Below are 6475 nucleotides of genomic sequence, written 5' to 3'. Positions count from 1 at the left end.
TTGGAATCACATAATGTGTTGGGTAGTAAGTCCGGAATGGATGTTAAGGCGCATTGTGATTGGCTGAATAATTCTTCTAAGGAGGTTTCGGATTCTGAATCTTTTTCAGACCCTGATAATGAGTTTATGATGGTTTCGGATAGACCTCTGAGGGCTGCTAATCGCGGGAAATTTTGGAAACGTGGTGGTAAAAGAAGATAATTTGTTTTCTTTTCTTCTATACTGTGGTTTTTCGGTGGTTTGTAGCGAGGCTATGATGTGGCTGGTGTAACTCTCCCTTTTATTAATGTTATCTTTTTGTTTAAAAAAAAAAAAAAAGCATTTCGTTGCAGTCGGCTTGACCAATTAATATTTTTAGTGATAATAATATTTTTTCTGTAAATTAGAAAGCTGTTTCAAATATGCATTTAATTATAGGAGAAGTTGATATTTTCATAACTTATTTTATCAATAAATCATGAACTTATTAATTTAATATTTAAATTTATTAATTTAATTTGATTTCTTTTCAGTTTACAAAAACAAAAATCAAGCAAATCCCTAAAATTCAAATAAAATCTAAATTATATTGTAACAACCGAACCAAATCAATCAAATAAGATCGGTTCAATTTAATTTTTTTTATCCAAATAACACACACTTCTAATCCAAGCTAGTTCAACTATACATATAAATGAACTAATATAAACTAATATTCTATGTATGAGTATCAAATTATTCATCCAGTGCATTTACTTCTCATAATCCTAGCTACCTATAAGTAGAGATATTATTACGTGCGGTTATTGGACCGTCCGGAGGCCAATTAGGACGAGCAATGTCAACCTATACACAATAATGATAACAACATATTGGTGACGTAGCGCGTTCTGATTGACCACCGGACGACATCCGGTGGCTGCACGTAATAATTTCTACTACAAGTGAGGCCCGGGTTGTCAAATAATTCCTTGATTGAAGGGCAATGTAGCAAAAAGTTTTTGACAATGACTAAAGTTGAGTGCTTGATGGAAGCCTTGTAGAAGTGCACAGTTTAAGCATTTATGATTCGGCTTGTTTGGAATCTGCTATAGTGCCATGTATTCAGCAAGTTCACTCAACCACTACTTCTGGTCTTTCTGACCTCAATTAGAGGAAAAGGATAAAGCAGATTGAGGCAGAGATTATGGATCACATCTCTTCAATTATTATATATTAGTCCTAAATTTTTATGCATATATGATTTCTTGCTATTTAAGCTAACTTCTATATCATTTAGGTTTCGTTAGGAATAATTTTTTTATTGTTTCTTAAAATATAATTTTATTATTTTAATTTTTGTACTAAAATTTTGCTTTAAGAAACAATAAAACGGAGCCAAACGAAACCTTAAGCTTTGTTTGGGACGACTTTCTTACTTATTGTTAAAACAATTTTCTAATAAAATAAATAAATTTTATGCTAAAAAATTGCTTAAAAAAACAGTGAAAAATAATTAAAAAAAAAAACCTTAATCATTTATACTATAATTTGTTCGCTTCAGGAAACTGATTGTCATTCATATCAGTCTTTTAGAACATAGAGAGAATTCAAGTTATAAACTTCAATCCTTTGCAGGACTCTTTGCCTTTGGAGTACCGTTTTTTTCTCATTGAAGGTTTCTATTTTTCAAATTTGAAAAATGGAAATTTGCTTTTTTTTTGTAAATTAAATATTGTCGTGTTATTTTGCTGGTGTTTTTATAAACCAGTCCTGACTTATTAGAAATGTCCTAAAATATTTTAGTTAAATTTTTTACTAGAATGAAATTCAAAATTGGTATTGTTGCGGGCTAGATTATACGCGGCGATAGAGTTGGAATACTACGTCTTAGCGTTGCACGGATATCAGCTCACACACAGAGAACACAAGATTTTTTACGTTGAAAGCCCTAGAAAAAGGGAAAAACCACGGGGTTGACACAGTTGAAAATGAATTAACTAGAACTTGAGTTGGTTACAATGGGCTGACTCGCCTCCAAGTGTGATCAGATTACAAGTATCAACTGTACAATAGAAGTCCATGTATCATGTGATGGTCCGACATAACTTCGGGCTTCATGTAGTGGTATGGCAAAACCCCGGGCCTTAGGTGGTTGTTTGGCAGAACTCCGAGCTTCAGGTGGTGGTCCGGCGGAGCACATGGCGTCAGGTGGTGGTCCGGCGGAGCATAGGGAGTCAGGTGGTGGTCCCGCACAGCACAAGGCGTCTGGTGGTGGTCCGGCGGAGCACAGGGCATCAAGTGGTGGTCTGACAATGATTCGACAAAACTCCGGCGATGGTTAGGCAGAACTCTGGTGGTGGTTCGACAGAAATCTGGCGGTGGTCCATCGATGGTTTGACAGAACTCTGGCGGTGGTCTGTCGGTGGTTCGGCAGAACTCCGGCGGTGGTCGAGGAGGCAAGGAGGTAAGAGTGATCTTCGATCTCTCTCTTGATTTCTTAGGCTTCAGGGGTCCCTCTCCAAGAGGACAAGGGGCTCTATTTATAGATTTTTGGGAGTGGCATGACCCTTAAATAGGTGGAGGATCATGGGCAAGTTGGAGTGGTTTGGATGGACGGCTGATATTGAATCCTTTGATTGTGGATTGTTTGCTAGCTATTTGAAGGCCTTGATGATGTCGGAATTCTATGATATTGGGCTCGTTTGATTCATCTCATCGAGTCGCTCGATTCGACTATAAGCATGTCATGTTTGGAAACCGTTTGGTAATCCAAATCATGGTTTGAACCTTCCAAATGTGCTTCGGGTCTTTGATTTGGATCCATTTGGGCTCGGATTGAATCGAATTTGGTGTCGTTGGGTTCATATTCTGAGATGTTCAGTTCAACTATAAGTTTGCTGAAATCGGAGTTCGGATACTCCCAATTTTAGTTTTGGAAGTTTCCCACTTGATTTTGCCTCGAGATTCGTGCTCGATCAAGATAATTTTTTGACGTTGTATAAGGTATAATATAAATTTCGATTGATTTATATGAATTATACTCATCTTAATATAAGAATATAACAATTATAAAATTGACTAAAATAGTAATTTATTTTTTATTTGGGATAACTTTTTTATTTCCTTCTAAAGTAATTTTCTAGCAAAAAAAAATATTGTTCAAGAAATCTTTGTACTAAAAAATTACTTTAAAAACAATAAAAAAGTCGTCCCAAATGAAAATTTAATCAGAATCTAAAATTTCTTTTTTTATATCACTTCTATTTCTAAAAATATAAAGAGTTATAGGAAGTTTACAGGCTTTCTCCAACTTCTCATTCTTAGCTCTAAAGAACAAAAAGGTTTTCTGTTAATGAATGTTTAATATTTTTTTAGTAAGAATGAAAAATATTTCTAAAAAATTATAGGAAGTCAACTGATATGCAGCATCAAGTGCGTCGTTAATTCGTTATCTTCTTCATATTTAGACTTCGTTCGAGACAGCTTTATTATGTTTATTAAAATAATTTTTTAGTTAAAAAAATTAAATTAAAATTTTGTATATTAAAAGCTATTCTAAAAAGCTGTACCTAACGAAACTTTAAGAGCAGAATTTATCATTATTTTTTAAACATTTAATAGCTGGATCTCAGAAGTTCCTTTGCATAGAAATTGCCAATATATTTGGAATTGATTTACCATAAAACATTAAAACCATATGAATGTCGGTGGATAAAAATTTAAAAAAATACTGTTAATAATTTGAATTGGAGTTTCACCAAATTAAATTTGTGTCCAAACACTCATTATTTGAAAAAAAAAAGTTGAAATTAACCGAGCGGCTTCACGAGGCAAATCCAATGAGCCCAAGATCGTCAAATTTTGATATCATTAAGATTTTCAAATGTCTAATAAACGGTCCACGATTAAGGGATTCAACATTAGCCGTCCATTCAAATCACTCCCAATTTATCGTTGATCTTTCTCCTATTTACTGGTCATGCAACTCTCGGAAAATTATAAATAGACCAATCATTTCTCATGGAGAGGGGAGGAAGGAGGCCCAAGAAGGAAAAGAATGAAGTGTTCTCTTGGGACCAGAAGGACTTCCGCCCATCATCGGATTTCTACATGACACTGAACTTCCGCTAGTAGCCAAACTTCCTTCGGGCTTCTACCCGACGCCGAACTTTAGCCAGTCGCTAGACTTATGTTCATTGCCAGACTTTCTTCGGACTTTTACCCTACATCAGACTTCTGCCCATCGCCGGATTTCTACCCGACACCAGACTTCTGCCCGTCGCTGGACTTCTACTTGACGCCGAACTTCTGTTAGTCACTAGATTTCTACATAAATCATGATTTCCTCCAGTCGCCTGACTTCTACCAGCCACCGGACTTTCTTCGAATTTCTACCCAACGTCGGACTTCCGTCGGACTTCTACCCGATGCTAGACTTCCGCTAACCCCCGAACTTCTGCCATTTGCCGGACTTTCGTCAGACTTTTACCCGACATCTAACTTTCGACCATCATCGGACTTATGTCCGTCGTTGGACTTTCGTCGGACTTCTGCCCATCATCACACTTCTGTTCGTCACTAGACTTTTGTCTAACTTCTACCCGACGTCGGACTTCCGTCTGTCGCTGGATTTCTACCTGACGCCAGACTTCCGCCAGTCACCAGACCTTCGTCTGTCATTGGACTTCTATCGGTCGTCATACTTCCGTAGAACTTCTATCTGACGCCTGACATCCGTCCATCGTTTAACTTACTTCTTCTTCATGCCGAACTTCCGACCTCCGTCACCAACCAACTATGATCCATCCGACATCCTTCACCAGAAAACAGTCTTTCTGGCCCCTATCGCCCGCTGCTTACGGTCCTTCCGACATCCGTCGCTAGACAATTGTCTTTCTAACTAATGTCGCTAGCCGACTATGGTCCTTTCAACCTCCACAGACATTTTGCAGTCCTTTTGACCTCCGACGCCAGACAATGATCTTTTTTTACCATTGTCACATACCGACTACTATCACCAGACTGCAGTCTTTCCAACCTCGACACCGACTATGGTCCTGCCGACCAAACAAACATATCAATACTGATTCTTCTCATTTCCACATTGTAATGCATTCTATATGAATATATGATATATATTTGTTATATCAAGCCAAATGCCTTCCCTCCAATGAACGACCTCATTTGTAATCATGTGCAAATACTAGTGGATTCATTCAAATTGGGCTAGACCCCGTGGTTTTCTCCCTTTCCAGGATTTTTCACGTAAAAATCTTGTTGTTTCTTATAAATGCTACACACTCTCTTTTATTTATATGCGTGCTAAATCTTCGTACAAAGCTAAGACATTCAAATTAATATTTCTCTACCGCCACAAATATTCCAAGAAGCAACACTTATTATGTTTGTTTCAAATATTTAAAAAGGACTTGAGGGCTATTGTAATAAATGCATGAGAAAAAGAGAGAGCTTCATAGCCTATTGTAATCAATTTTGTTCTCTAATATAACAAAATCATCATACCCTCCGTAAGTATCTTCGATGAACCACATAAATTGTCATGTTCTTTGTATTGTTTATTGTGTGATTTATTATTTATGTTGTATTTTTTATTGCACAACAAATTTACAGTGCTTGAAAACTTTGGGCTCGGTTCTTCATGACTACCACAAGTCAACTAAGCAATTTGGAGCAACATAACTATCATCATAGATACAGGTTTTTCGATTATTTGGTGTCCATGCATTTCTCTTTTGTACATATCAACATCACTTTTAGTTTGTTTTCCACAATCTTAAATTATCTCTTCAATACAACTATTTTTTATTTCTGTCAAACCCAATATAGAATGTTTGTCAACTACTTATTCTTTATGTTAAATTTTTTTTAGGAAAATTTATATACATACCATTTTATTTCATTCTATTTACAGATCTAACATTTAAAACATTAATATTACATGCATACTATCCATATAAAACTTTAATATCAAATATATCACTCATATAATTCATTTCTACCATTCATATCATCTTATAAACTTTAATATTTCATTCCATGCACCCAAATTTATTCTATGGATGGTATGCATGTAATATTAATGTTTTAAGTATTAGATATGTAAATAACATAAAATAAAGTTGTATGTAGTTATATAATCAATTTCAAGATACATCTACGCGCTTAATGCTTTAAAATCATATATATTATATCTGGTTTCTAGAATCAATGAGCAGATCCAGTACCTGTCAACCCAAATTTAGGTGACTAGCCATGTTGACTTGTAAGTTGATTTATGTTTGTCTTGATAAATAGCTCACGAGTCGAACTTGATCAGCTGATGAGCCAATGAGTTAAACTTGAGCTACTCACGACTAAACTCATCAACTCATGTGTTGGCTTATTTAAAATTTATTAATATGAAATACACTAAACATATATTAGAATTCAATACGTTTAGCTTTAAATTATTAAAAATATTTAAAAATTATATATCTCTTCCCAATTTCAAGTG

This window comes from Dendrobium catenatum, unplaced genomic scaffold (genome assembly GCF_001605985.2).
Source record: "Dendrobium catenatum unplaced genomic scaffold, ASM160598v2 fragScaff_scaffold_1220, whole genome shotgun sequence".
NCBI lineage: Eukaryota > Viridiplantae > Streptophyta > Magnoliopsida > Asparagales > Orchidaceae > Dendrobium > Dendrobium catenatum.
This window is presented reverse-complemented; position numbering follows the sequence as displayed.